The sequence below is a fragment of the Rhinolophus sinicus genome, chromosome 18 (assembly GCF_057876585.1).
Source record: "Rhinolophus sinicus isolate RSI-liver-muscle chromosome 18, RSI-T2T, whole genome shotgun sequence".
In the NCBI taxonomy this organism is placed as follows: domain Eukaryota; kingdom Metazoa; phylum Chordata; class Mammalia; order Chiroptera; family Rhinolophidae; genus Rhinolophus; species Rhinolophus sinicus.
The window spans coordinates 30,600,194-30,613,303 of NC_142518.1; the positions used below are offsets into that span (position 1 = coordinate 30,600,194).

The 13,110-nt window shown below is 49.3% G+C and overlaps 1 protein-coding gene across 3 annotated transcripts in view; it reads right to left on the bottom strand.

The window, feature by feature from the left end:
• BCOR (BCL6 corepressor) overlaps positions 1-13,110 on the bottom strand; it is a 113,631-nt gene that overhangs the window by 72,101 nt on the left and 28,420 nt on the right. Inside the window, exon 1 of one of the 3 annotated variants that reach the window (XM_074323206.2) lies at positions 12,697-12,855. The exons of 1 other annotated variant lie outside the window; for it this stretch is intronic. The gene's annotated coding sequence lies outside the window, so the exon portion shown is untranslated. One more of the 3 variants, XM_088795260.1, reaches the window with a different exon arrangement.

Below are 13,110 nucleotides of genomic sequence, written 5' to 3' on the forward strand. Positions count from 1 at the left end.
CAGCGGCCATTCAGTTTATCATCCCAACACTTTGCCATGAGGGCCCCATACCAGGGTGTCCTGAATGTGTTGACATTGTGTCCTCACCTGGGTGTTCCCATTCGGAGCCCAAAGAGCTTCCAGGCATGTGGCAGGGTTGACATGGGGTGGCAGAAAATCATGGGAGACCTTGTGTACCCAACAACCTCCATTGGGAAATGAGAAGGTGCCCCACTGCTGCCCTGTACAAACTATCCAAAGGGACTAGAAATGACTACAAACTGAGAAAAATTCACTCCATCCCTACAGACATGACCAAATGCAACTAGAAGCCTGGCATCTGGCACTGACTTTGCCCTGTGAGGTCCCAGGCCTCATACTAAAGGGGAAGTTCACATTTGTCTAGCACTTCAAAGAAATCATCTCACTTAATCCTCAACAACCCAATGAGATACTGTGACAGTTTTAAACATGTCTGAGGGTTATAGAACACTCTTCCCACCAAGATGTGGGGTCAATGTCCCCATTCCTAGAAATCTGAGTGGTCTTGTGACCACTTTGAACACAACAGAAATGATCCTGTGAGATTTCTAAGGCTAAGTCAGAAAAAGGCCACGCAGCTTCCCCCTGGCTTTCCTGGGGCACCTATTCTAGGAGAAGTCCGAAACAAGTCAACTGCCATGCTGGGGAGTCACAGGTAGATACCCCAGTTGGCAGTCCAGCCAAGCTCCCAGAAAATGGCCAGCATCAACTGACAGCCAAGTGAGTGCTCCATCTTGGACATCCTTCAGATGGCTGCAGCCCCTGTTGACATTGAACTGAAAACCCAGGACAGAACCACCCGGCTGAGCCCTTCTCAGAATTCCTGACCCACAGAATTGTGAAGAAAATAAAGCAGTTGTTTTAAGTGGAGAAGTAATTTGTTGGTAAATTACCAACAAATCTGGGGTAATTTGTTGCAACGAAACAGATCCATTGTGTTGTTTCCATGTCACAGAAGAGGAAACGAAGGCTCAGAGGGGTTGAGTGACTTGCCCATGGTCACACACCTCAGAAGTGGAAGAGCTGAGATGCAAACACAGCTTCTCTAAATCCAAAACATTATTTCACAGCCCCTTTTCACTGTGCCCCCTGATGTTTTCTCACTTCCTAGAAGAGAACATTCTTTTCAGACTAAACTAGTTTCCAAACCTGGCTGTGCCTCAGAGTCAGCTGTGGCGAGTGTTAAAGATAGAGATTGCCAGGCCCCACCCAGACCTATTGAGTCAGATTTTTCAGGCGTGGGGCCAGGATTCTGCATTCTATACTGACATCCCAGGTGACAATGAGACAGTCAGTGAGTGAACCAGCTAGAGGACCCTGCTGCTCAGCCAGGTTATTGCAGACAATTAGAAGGGACCAGCCAGCTTTTCTTTAAAATATACCCAGTGTCAGGAAATCACTCATGGTATGTGCTCATCTAATTAAATTTGGACTTTCCTGACCCTGACATCTGAGAAGTCTTTTCCAGCCCCACACAACTAAGTGACAGAACCTAATGGTAGCGTATCCGATCAATAGATCAATAAGTACGGCATGGGCAATGCTGTAGGCAAGGTGTGTGTTGACACCTTGCGAGGCTCTGTGGTCCCTGCCCATTAAGAACTTACAACTGAACACAGGAGATAAGGTATCACTCATTTCAGAGCAACTAAATGATAAGTTTTGTGGCTGTGACAATAATTACAAAGAAATAGACTTCAACCAGTAGTTTGGGAGTGGCTCCATGAAGGAGGTGTGCCTGGACCTGGGCGTCAGGGTGAGAGCAAGGATGTCACTCCAGATGGGGACCCAGAAGGGCAGAGCAGGCAGGAGGGCATGGGTGGATACCAGGAAGCCTTGGGCTGCCCAGTGAGTATGCTTGTGGATTGTGAAAACCAGAGTAGGACCAGATGGTGGGGGAGGGGGAAGGGGGGGCGTCTTGAAGCTGGATCCAAATTTTTATTTTTCTCAGTTTCCAAAAGCTACTGTCATTAAAGATCAAGGGCCAAATTTCAGATTTTCCTGAAAATGAAAAGAAAACCACAGGCTTTTATTTCCCAGGGTGTCAGCTAGCATTTTCCCCAGAAGACACGTGGGAGAATTTTTAAGGAAGGAAAATACTTTGTTTCTGCCCTTTAAGAGCTTGAAATCTAACAGGGTCCACCAGAATGCCTAAAAGGAAGAAAAGAAAATTTCAAGTGCTGGCAAGGAGCATTCTCATACTCGGCTGTGGAAATATAAATTGGCACAACCACTTTGGAAAACTTTGGCACTATCTATTAAAGCTGAACACAGGCCCAACCTATGGCCCGCAATTCAACTCATGGTTATACATACACACAGCAGGAATGTATCCATCTCTTTACCAGAAGGCATGTACACAAGTGTTCATAGCAGCAACATTAGTAATCGCCCCAAAGCAAAACTGCCCAAACGCCCATCAACAGTAGAATAAAATGTGGTGTATTCACACAGTGTGATACTACACAGCAGAGAATGAATGGGCTACATAGCACACAATATGCATGGATCTCATAAGCACAATGTGGACCAAAAGAAGCCAGTCACACAAATAGTTCACATTGTAGATTCCGTTTCTATAAAGTACCAAATCGGGCCACGCAAATCAATGCTATTAGAAGTTAGGATAGCAGTTTTCTTTGGGGCCACGGTACTAGGAAGGGGGCATGAGTTGATTTTCGGGGTGCTAGTGAGTATTGTTTCCTGATCTGGGTACTGGCTATATGGGTGTGTTCATCAAGCCCTACACTTACGATGTGTGCGCTTTTCTGTACAGCTATTTTGCTTCGGTAAAAAGTAAATCATCATCATCATCATCATCATCTAATGGGGAATGAAGGCAAAGCACAGAAAGGCCTCTGGGCGAGTTGTGAAGAGATTTACACTGAGAGTGACAAAGAAACAAAGCTGAGGGAAGTTCAAACATGGAGAAGTTCAAGATGGACCCAGTGAATCAAGTCAAGTCACCAGTGAAATCAGAGACGAAGTTGCAGTTTCAGGAATTGCCCAACGCACTCCATAGTGGCGGCAGGTCTAAGGGGTCCCCCTTCCAGTTCTAGGCTAGGATTAGTTCCAGAAGATAAATCACCTTGAACACCTTTGGAGACAGGAGCCAGAATTCTCCCAAATAAGAGATGGTCTAAATCCCCATGGGGCCCCACATTAAACGTTTGGCCCAGCGCTCCATTCTCTCTGCTTACAAGATGCTGCCACGTTTAATTTTTATATGGTAGATTCCTTTGATTGGAATCACTCTGGGCAAAGGTGATTAGAATCCATTAGCCACTGGAATCAATTGAACAGCAAGCTTTCCTTCCCAAAGGAAAGGGCCAGGTTCCAGAACTTGGCTGACTGCATAGCCCTGGAGGAATTCATGGAAGGGAGGCCAGATTTTAAATATCATCACTTTCTGAAGAGGCACTTATGGATCCCACCCACATTACCCAAGGACGGCATGAGAAAGGTAGAGTAGGACTAGGGGGTAAGGAGCTGCAAGAAAGAGCTGGAATCTTCGACCTACACCCTTATACAATGCATGAAAGGTATGTCCTAGACAGCCAATGAAACTAGCCATAGGTCTAGTTGGCAGTAGAGTGAGGGCCAGTGGTGACACCTCCTGGGTCCTATTCTAGATTTGTGTCAGTCCAAGACCTGCTCAGAGGCCAGCAAGGACACTTGCTGGGTCTGGGGTCTCCTCTGGTTTCTCCCACCTGCAACATCCCTGAATGGGAAGTCCATACAGGAAGAAAGGTCTCCATCATGGCCTTCTTCTCTCTCAGCATTGGGATGGCCTGTGGTCCATCTTCCCAGGTTTCCTGAAGTTGGTGGCCATGACCCCAGAAGCCTCTGGTCCCATAATAAACCACCTTAGGGATGCTAATGTGTAATTATTGCATGGATTTATTTAAAATAATCTAAAACAGAAGATTCCAGCGAAGGTGGTTTTATCATTTGATATATGTATTTGTATATATAAATGTCACAGCTAAATACATAGTTTTGGTTTGAACCATCTGTTTCAGATTGCATTACTGTTCCCAATTCTTCACCCTGCCCTATATCTATGCCCTTTGCCATGTGACTTTGCAATTCATCCAGCTAGAGGTGGAGTGTATCTCCCCATCCCATTCCATTGATGTCAGGCCACAGGACGTCTTTTGGCTAACGGAATGTAAGCAGAAGTAACAGCGTGAAAGTTCTAAGCCTAGGACTTAAGAGTCATTATGTTTCCACTCTACTCTCTTGCACTTTGCCATCACCATGAAAAGAACATGTCCCACCATTTGTCCACAGAGGATGAGAAACACATGGAGCAGACTGGACCCAACCCACACTTAGAGTCAAGCCCAGCTGAGCACAGACTACTACATCAACTAACCACAGGTGACCCACAATACATATGTGAGAAATAAATGCTTATTGATATAAGCTACTCAGTTTTGGGGTGGTTTGTTATACAGCCTTATTGTGGCAAGCACTGACTGATAACCACCTAAGCACTTTATTCCATCAACCCAAGACTCATGATGCACTATCTACCATTTAAAAGGATTTTCCATCTCTCTCCAACCCCTTACCCTTCTTAATTCTTCAAAGCATTTATTGCAACCTGAAATAGTGTGTGTGTGTACACACACACACCCCAGGGGTGCCACAAAAATGTATACACATGACTTGTATTCATCTTTTGTTATCGGTATATATTGAGTATTACAATTTTAATAGTTTTTCCTTTCTTAAAGTGTGTATACATTTTTTGGGCACCTTCTGTATATACATTATTACATAATATACATATATATATTATATATATGTGGCACATGTATTTATTCTCTTTCTATTTCCAGTAAAATGAAGTTTTATGATGGCTGAGACACTGTTTTGTCCTCTGCTATAAATGCCCAAAGCCTTGGTAGCTGCACGTAGTGGGTGTTAAATACTAATGTGTGGACTGAATGTATATAGTCCTTTAGATCTTTAGTTAATATGTCTCATCTAATTTATGTTCCTGTGTGTAGCTCGACACGTGGCGAAAGGCAAAGTTGGGGAAGAAGAAAACATTTTGTGGAGAAAAATCTGTAAACAGGAGACCTCCGCATGTTGTCCCTGATGAGGGATGACTTATTCTTCCTCAAGGAGCCACTCACAGTGGTTAGGGCCCTCAGAAACTACAGCAGGTCTCCAGAACTGTGACAAGTCAGCAGGTGACTTAGCCAGTGCCGTCCAGTGTAACTGCAACACAGCAAAATTTCTGTACCCTGTATCAGGGACTGTCCTCAACCTTAGGAGGTTTCTCCATGTGTCAGTTCACTGGGGGGAACTTCAAAGGGACTTATGTGGCTTCCAAGAACTGTCAGAACGTTTGACTCTCTGGCATCACGCCAGCATCACACGTTAATTAAATTATATGGCAGAAACACCACAATGTCAAGGTCAGATATTACAGCAGTCAAAACCTAACATTAGGAGCAGTATTTTATAGCACAGAGCAAAGTATACCTTTAAACAAATTTCTTTATCTTTCCTGTGTCCTCTCTTGCCTCTGGCTCTTAAAACATCCATTCTACCATTCCTGTGTGAAAAGCATTCCAGATTACTTTGTCTGGGGAGTTCATAAGACCCTCTCTAGCTTGTCAGACAGGCAGGCTCCTGGGACCACACCCACTTGCTCGTCTGACCCTCTACTCAAGCCTGAAAATGGCCTTTGTGAGCTTGGATCTCGCTGAGGGAGGACTATTCATTCCTGGCTCTGTCCCTAAAGTAAATGCTAGTTCTTTCTTCAAAGATGGTTCTATCAGCAGGACAGCAACTAACCAGGCTAGAAAATGGGAAGGAACAAAAAACTTTCCCTCCAAATGTCTTTTTAATAAGCACGGCTAGAAACTCTCCATGAGTGTGGAAACTATCCCCAGGAAGCCCCTGCCACTTAGATGCCACTCTGCCTCAGCTCTGAGCGGAGCTGAGGGCAGACAGTTCTCTCAGGCGGGGAAGGATTATGAAGCCACATTCCTGGTTTCCTCAGGCCTCTCTTGCGGTTACCAAAGAAAACTTGGAAGCCATGAACTCAGGGCCAAATGACTCACGTGCAATCACTAAAGCAAGGTTGATACCAAATGTATTTGTCTCCCTAGTACCTATAAAGGACCTTTCATATGCCAGGCACAATTTTAAGTGCTTTATGTCCATCAACTAATTTAATTCTCCCAACATTTTGGAATCTGTGGTATTATTACCCTCCATTTTATAGAGGGGCAAAGTGAGACACCGAGAGTCACTGCCTGAGGCCACATAGCTAGTCAAGTGGCAGAGCGAGGTTCCCAACCTGGGCAGTCTGACTCCACCCTACGAACTACTGTGCAGTCTTTGCTACTGAATGCACAACCTTTATTAAATGCCTACTGTGAACAAGGCACACTGATAAGGTGCTGGGGGCTGAGGGGAGGGAGTATGAACAAGGAACATATCTACGAGGGCAAAGTATTCTTAAGTAACATGTTAAGATAAAGTTAAATTAAATCAGATCTTGGAAGGGGTTTTGAATTCTTTCCAAGGGTAGGCATGTTGAATAAATATAGTACTTTCGAAAGTTAGCCTTCTTAACTGGGTGCTCAATGTACTGTCCTTTCGATTTTTTTGTGGGATTGGGAGTTTTCAAAATAAAAGAAATATGTATTTTTTGAGAAATCGCCTTAATAGACTATCTTGGGGAGGGTAAGCCAGAATCCAGCGACAGTGATTGGCCATAGAGAGGCAAACTGGGTGACTGAAGAAGGAGTTGGAGAGGCTTCCTCCTTGGCACTCCCTCTGATATCCTTAGAACGGTGTGCCACACGCAGGTGTTACTCATAACATCTGCCATTAATGTGATGTCTTCTGGGTGGAACCTCAAGAAAGAAAGCACAGAACTCCCAGTTCCCAAATCCCTATTCAGTAGTGAGCACTCAAGAGTTTGGGGGACTCTTTGGTTATCCAGTTGTAAGTGGAAAGTGGGCAGAAACACACCATCCGCCCTTTGGCTTGAAAAATATATGCCTGAGGAAGAAAGCGAGGGCGGCTGTTTCTCCTGGCTTTAGTTAATGTGAGCACATGGAGGTTCTCAGCCCTGTGGAGCTTATCTCTTTCCGTGAGACTAAATTCTATAAGGAGGGGCCCGGGGCCTGGTAGCCTGGGGTCTCCCCAGGCTGCAAGCACAGTGCCCAACAGACAAGGGGGCTGGATCAGATGCTTGTTCAATGAATGACTGAGCCGTAAAGGGCCATGTGGCCTGATACGCTCCGTAAAGGGCCATGTGGCCTGATACTCTCCGCATTATACGTGTGGTTACCTCTGGGGGCCTATGTCACACTTATCACAAGTTAGCAGTGCTTCTCTGTCTTGACACACAGAGAAGGTGATAATATCTTTATGGCACACACGGTAAACAGTGACCAAGTGTTAACAATTGCCCAACATGGCTGCTCAAGGCCTGAAGCTACCAGTCAGGGGACTTGGGCCACCCCCCCACACACACACACCAGGCCACCCTGAGGGGCTGGCACACTGGCAACCCACTCAGTCTTAGGAAGCGCTGGGTTAAGTGACTGCAGGGGCCATTCTGGCTCTGCAACTAGTAACCTAAACAGGGAGAGGGGGACTTAGGGGCAGCAGGGCTTCCTGGGGCCTTGGCTGAGTACAAGGGTGTGCCTAGGACTGGGGGGCAGCACGGGCCTGAGTGGTGGGCTGGAAGGGCATGCTGCCAGCTAAGGCTGGCCCACAGCCAGGAAGTCTGACTGAACGTGGGCCAGCCCTGTTGGCCCACAGACTCTGTAAGCTGAACTGCTCCAGCGCTCCTTGGCCTCTTTGTTTTCACTTCCCCACAGCTCTCCCTTAGTGTTTAGGAATGTGCTTTGAAGGTTCCAGCATTTCGCCTCTGCTTAGGGAAACCAAGAGCAGAGGCTGGGCTGAGGCCAGATGGCTGCAGGGAGGGTACCTGTGATCACACTGCGAGTGCCCCAAGGGGCAGGTGGAATCTGGGGGGGCACAGAGCAGGGAGCAATGAAGCCAGCCCCCATTCTCTGCTGGGAGACTCCGTTTCCAGTGCTAAACCTTGGAGAGTCTTGGGTTTGTTTTGTTGAGGGAGGCAGTATTCCCTTACCAGCTCCCCCGGAGAGCCTGCATTTGTCCAGGAGCTTTGGGGATAAGCTACACTCTTCTGTTTGTCCAGGGCAAGAGAGAAGACTGCAATGAGTACTCAAGCTAGACAAGTGGCCTCCTCTATTCGCATTCGACTCATTTTCCTGGCTGGCCTTGAGAAACAGTCAAGCCCTCCAAAGAAAGTGGCACAAAGGGCCCTGGCCCACCCAGATGGCCTCTCTCGTACCTCCACCCCTGGGAGAACAGTCTCATGTCCAGGCTGCCCTCCTATAAACCTCACAGTGGGCTTTGTTTAAAAGCAGAACCCTGAAAGTGGTCGGCTTCCTCCTTCCCTTCTCCAGCTCTCTTACCCACTGTCCTTCATGGTCTTTTTTACCAGGCACAGAAGCACCTAGTCACCCCTGCTCAGTCCTTTGAGGGCTCATAGCACTGTGGCTTCATATGTCCGGCATAGTGCTTTGCACACAGCAAGTGCTTAATAAATGCTCAATGACTAAAACACGAGCCTTCTTCAGTGACCAAGAGCACCCTGGATCTTTCTCTAACCAGAAGTCACTTTCCTCCTTTGATTCGTTACTCAAAGTAGAGAGCTCTGGGTTTGGTCTTACTTATGCCACTAACTTGTCACCTTGAGCTAGTGTTCTCACCCTCTGAACCAATTTCCTCAGCTGGGTTAAATGGAGGCTCAATTAAAGCACTGGCAGCCGTTCTCCGAGATCTCTACACACTCCTGTATGCCAGCTGTCATTTTATCCCCAGGTCGGGCCATTTCAATCCTGCCCACACCCCGGTCTTAGTGAGGTCCCTGGCCTTCAGAGGAAGATCCTCTCCCTGCTTTTCCATGGTGTCTGTTTAGCTTCACAACACACCTGGTCCTTGGGCTCCTGACGCATCTGCTCCCTTCTGTCCTCACAGCCATTTATACAGCTCTGGCTCCTGCATGTGACGGGGCTGTGGCACATGAGCAATAACTCCAATGCCACAAGGGCACCTGAGACATTTTTCTGCAGCCACCATTGTCTGTTTGGAGCTCTGGTAGACCTCCCTCCTGCCTGGTGGTGACACAGGCCCTGTTTAGTTAAGTGTGCGCTGTGGGGTTTTTTCCTTCCTAATTTCCATTTCTCCTTGATTTCCGCAAGGGAGTTAATCTGCACTCAGGGGCTCGACTGCGGGTAAACAGAAAGTGCCATCAGAGGAATCCCTTCCTCCTCTCTTAGAAAAGTCACTTTCTCTGCCCAGGTAATGACAGCCTTTTCCTCCCAGCTGCCTCTCAGCCTCCTTATATTTAGTGCACGTTGCCCTGGATAGAGTTTAATTAGGCACCAATGCACCCAGGGGCAAAAAGTAAGGACCCCTCTCAGGTTGAACAAATGGGGCCCAGCCCCAGCGCAGGAGTCTGCAACCAACCTCTCCTGGCTGGTAAGTGATGGGCTGCCAGGAGGTAGAGGTTGTCCATTCTCAGCTAATGATTGCCTTAGGCATCAAATGATGGAAAATCCAGGAGGGCTGGCGAGCTGCAGGGCGCAGCCAGGGACAATTGTATGGACCAGTTTAACACAGCTGGGGGGAGGGCTGGCAGAAGGAATGCTGCGTGTGTGTGTGTGTGTGTGTGTGTGTGTGTGTGCACGCGCGTGAGTTTCCTGGTCTCTTCTCTCCCCTCCCCGCTTTCAGTTTTCTCTTCTGTTTCTAGCCCACGCGAGTTGAAATTAGAAAGGTCTTTGCATTCATTTATTTGTTTTAATAAGGACAGCATTTTTAAGCAGTATATTTGCAGCAATTGAGTGTTAAACTAAACACCAAGCCAACTAAATGTGTTAGGGGAAAATGAAAAGTCAGTTTACAAGAAACATATAATTAACACGTTCTTTGACTTTCCCTAAGCCTTTGTCTAGCTGAGGACAAGACAGGGGAACCATAATCAACTTTAATAAAATGAAATACAGTATCAAGGCAAAAGGGGAACAAAAAAGTTTGGAGTGGGAAACAATCCTCAAGAGGAGATTCTGGAGTTATAAATATATTTTTTAAAATGAATCTTTTGTTGCCTTATTTTTAATCAACAATTTTCTCCTTCCAACTACAAAGGCTCCAGAAGGCTCTAGTTTGTCCTGTACCTGTTAACAACGACTAAAGCTGAGACCTGGAGGGGGTAGGGGAGGGTTGTACAAGGACCCAGCAGGAGATACATGGGAGTTTCCGGAGGCTGATCTACACAGGCTAATGGAAATTACTATTGCACAACACCAGAGTCTTCACGTGGCCTGACTTCCAATAAACTGTTCCCCTCCTAACCCCTTGGAGAAAGTGAAATAAGACATTAGACTTTCAATAATCTCATATGGTGATGATCAATCAAAACCCAGAGGAGAAGGCCAATTTATAGAAATTGTATCTGCTTTACTGGGCGGCTGGAACCAGGGAGCTGAAAAGAACACTGAGCTCGCCTTTGATGTGTGAAGTTGCCTAAAAATGACAAATGCCAAAAAACATTGCCTGTATACATGGGGGCTTTTCAAAGGGAGAGGGTGCTCCTGAGAGGCCTGTGTCAGGCGGAGCACAGTAGGGACCTGCCTGCCAAAAGGAGTGCGCACATGTTTATGCCACATCAAAACTATTTATTTTTATATCTTTCAGCTATTTTAAGTTGGCATTTCCATCTTTCTTGTTTGTTTTATCGCCAATGAAGTTTATTTACTAAATTAACTTTTAATGGATCCTCTACTTTGTCCTTTAAAGTTGGCTTCTAGGACTTGGGCCTTTTTAGCCAGGACCCCTCTAGCCTTTGTGACCAGCTCTCACACACACTCCCATCCCAACCCTGGAGGTGAAGGGCTCAGCCTCGGTTAACTCCTTGCCTGCTGGTGTCTTTTCTCTGTAGCTACTAATCACCTCCTTTTGATCATTGCCAAGTTCTCAGGTTGAAGGAAGGAGAAAAGACCTCTTGACCATTCTGGCTGGCTTTCCACATGAGCCTGAAAATGTCGACAAATTTGAAACATCTGCCGGGCTGCTTTGGTCTGATTGCTAAAATATGCCGACCTCAAGCCCCCTACCCCCCGCCCCTTTTAATCTGTTTCATATTCACAAATTAAGCATTTAGTCTGGGTAATAAATCAGGGAGGTTTACGAGACTCACACGAGACAAACAAGCGAGTAAGGCGCAGCACAAGTCCCTGAAAGCCGAGTGCGCGGAGCTGCCAGGAGTCGGGAGCTCCACGCGCTCAAACGCGGACAGCAGCCTTGGCGCGCCCTGACACGCCGCCAGCACCCACAATTTGGCCAGTCCCCGAGTGGGCGGGCCGAAGGAGTGCAGGGGAACAGCCCCAGCCTGGACCCACACCGCCTCCAACCTTCCGCGCGAACCCGCAGCGCCCGGCCCGCCCCAGCTCTGGGCAACTCGGAGCCCCTGCCCCGCCAGGGAGGGGCCAATGGCAAAGGCGACAGCCTCACCCGCACACACCCTGTGGTGGGCCCATTAAGCCTCTCCCAGCCGTGAAGGCTGGAACCCCCTCCCCCACCTCTTCCATTCTGCTGAGCTCGGCCTTAAAGATCCTAGGCCCACACCGGCCAGAGAACCAAATGATCCCCCTCCACATCCACGTGTGACCTCCACTAAGTCTGGGTGCTAGGCACCCCCCCTCCCCATCTCTCTGTGTTGCCTACTCCCAGGTTTCGGTCACAGCAGCCACAAAGCTACTTTCAGATTCAGAAGGGGAGGGCGGTGGGGAGGGCTCTCCTTCAGAGTGGATCGAGGCATGGGGAGGAGAGCAAAGGCACAAACTGGGCCCAGGTTCCCGCTACGGAAATCCTAGCGCAGGCTTCAGCGACCACCCAAACTCAGGGGGCTTCAACCTGTGCATCTCCCGCCCTCCCCTGTGCGAGAAGTGGACCTGGACCAGGAGTCTCGGGCCAGGCCCAGCCTAGGACCTTGGGAAACCCCGAAGGGGAGAGTGGCTCTAGGTCACCTCGCCCAGGCCCCGGTCGCCCTGCCATGCTTAAGTTCCTTATCGGTTGGCGTTCTCGACGCTACGGTGGGACGCGGTGGCCGAGGCGGAGGGCGGGAAATCGGGAAGGCGGAACGCGCAGCCCACCCGGGACTGGGTGGGGGAAGGCACAGGTACAATTCCCCCACATTGCAACACAGTGAACACACATCGCCCTTCCTCGCTTCTCCTAGCACACATTCCGACTGCGAAAGCCATTACCGCCGGCGCGCGAGAGACTTTTTAAATATTTACAGCCCGCTCTCCGCACGGTAGCCTGATCCATTTTGTGGGCGCGGAGGCGGGGCGCGGGGCTCCTCTCCCGAGGAGGTGAGGAACCGGGGCGGGGGGCGCCAGCCGCCTCCCCCCGCCGCCCCCAGCGCTCCCCACCTTGTCCCCTCCGGGTGGAGAGGAGGCCGGAGACTGCGCGCAGCACGCCAGGGGCCCTGCCGGAGCCTGAGCAGGAGGGGGGTGGGGGTGGGGGGGGCAGCGTCCGGGAGGAGGGAGGGCTGGGAGGCTGATTTAAAGGTTCTCACCGGGAAGCGAGCAAGGCACAGACCTGAGAGCCGCGGCGCGGTGAAATCCAAGGAGCTCTCTTGGCGAGGAGGGGCTGTCAGAGGCCATTTATCTCTCGCCAGAGTGGAGGCTCGGCTCCCACACCGCCCGCGAGTAACAATGGCAGCGATCAGCAGCTCTGCACGCGCTCCAGTGCATGAATGGATTGCGGAAGATGCCTGCGCTCCTTTCGGCTCCGGCGGCTCTCCCAGCGCCCCCTCCCCGCCCGCCGCCCCCGCCCCCCGCCCGCCTACGGCCAGAGCGCGCGCCGTGCGCCTCGGGGTTCGCTAGTCCAGCCCCGCTGCGCGGTCAGTCTCACCCCGACTCCCGCCGCCCTGTGCCCCACCGCCGTTCCCAGGGCCTTGGCACCTTGCCACCGAGTGTCAGGGGCAGAAACTTGACACAAGCCTTCCCGACG